Genomic DNA, 611 nt, shown 5'->3' with positions numbered 1-611 from the left:
CCCAGCAAGCAGAGGCACAACTGCAGGCAAGAAAAAGCGCCTTCCACACAGCAAAGTCCGGTCTTTTACGAAACTGAAATGATGATGAGAAATGCAATGCAAATAGATTATAAAGATACTTGAAACGAAGCTCGTGTTTAAAAGGCAATAATGGTGATGATTTTTTTTATTATATTATATATAGCATCGTTAGTGCTACAATTGATATGGATGTTGTAGTTGTTATTATTACCGGAAATGAAAATGCATGGACTTATGCTTCTAAATGCTATTAGGGATAATTGCGATAGTAATAGTATTGACACCAGTAGAAAAAAAAATCAACTTTAATACTTTATGACACCAATATCCTTCACGAGTAACAACGTTGGCATAAAGAGAGAGAGAGAGAAGAATGGGGGAAACAGAAAAGCAAGAAGGATGGGTAGATGGACGACGAGAAGAAACAGAAAATTACAATTGGAGTAATGGACGTGAAAACAAACTGCCAAATAAACACGATGGAAGAGGGAGCCGGAGGGAGGGAGAAAAAAGGGAGGGAGGGACGGATTTAAGGACGGATGGCTGGCTGGATGGAGAAGGGGATGATTCAGTGGACGATGGATGTATAG

This window comes from Penaeus monodon, chromosome 28, assembly GCF_015228065.2.
Source record: "Penaeus monodon isolate SGIC_2016 chromosome 28, NSTDA_Pmon_1, whole genome shotgun sequence".
Classification (NCBI taxonomy): Eukaryota; Metazoa; Arthropoda; class Malacostraca; order Decapoda; family Penaeidae; genus Penaeus; species Penaeus monodon.
The sequence above is the reverse complement of the archived record's forward strand: the minus strand, read 5'-3'. Positions refer to the sequence as shown.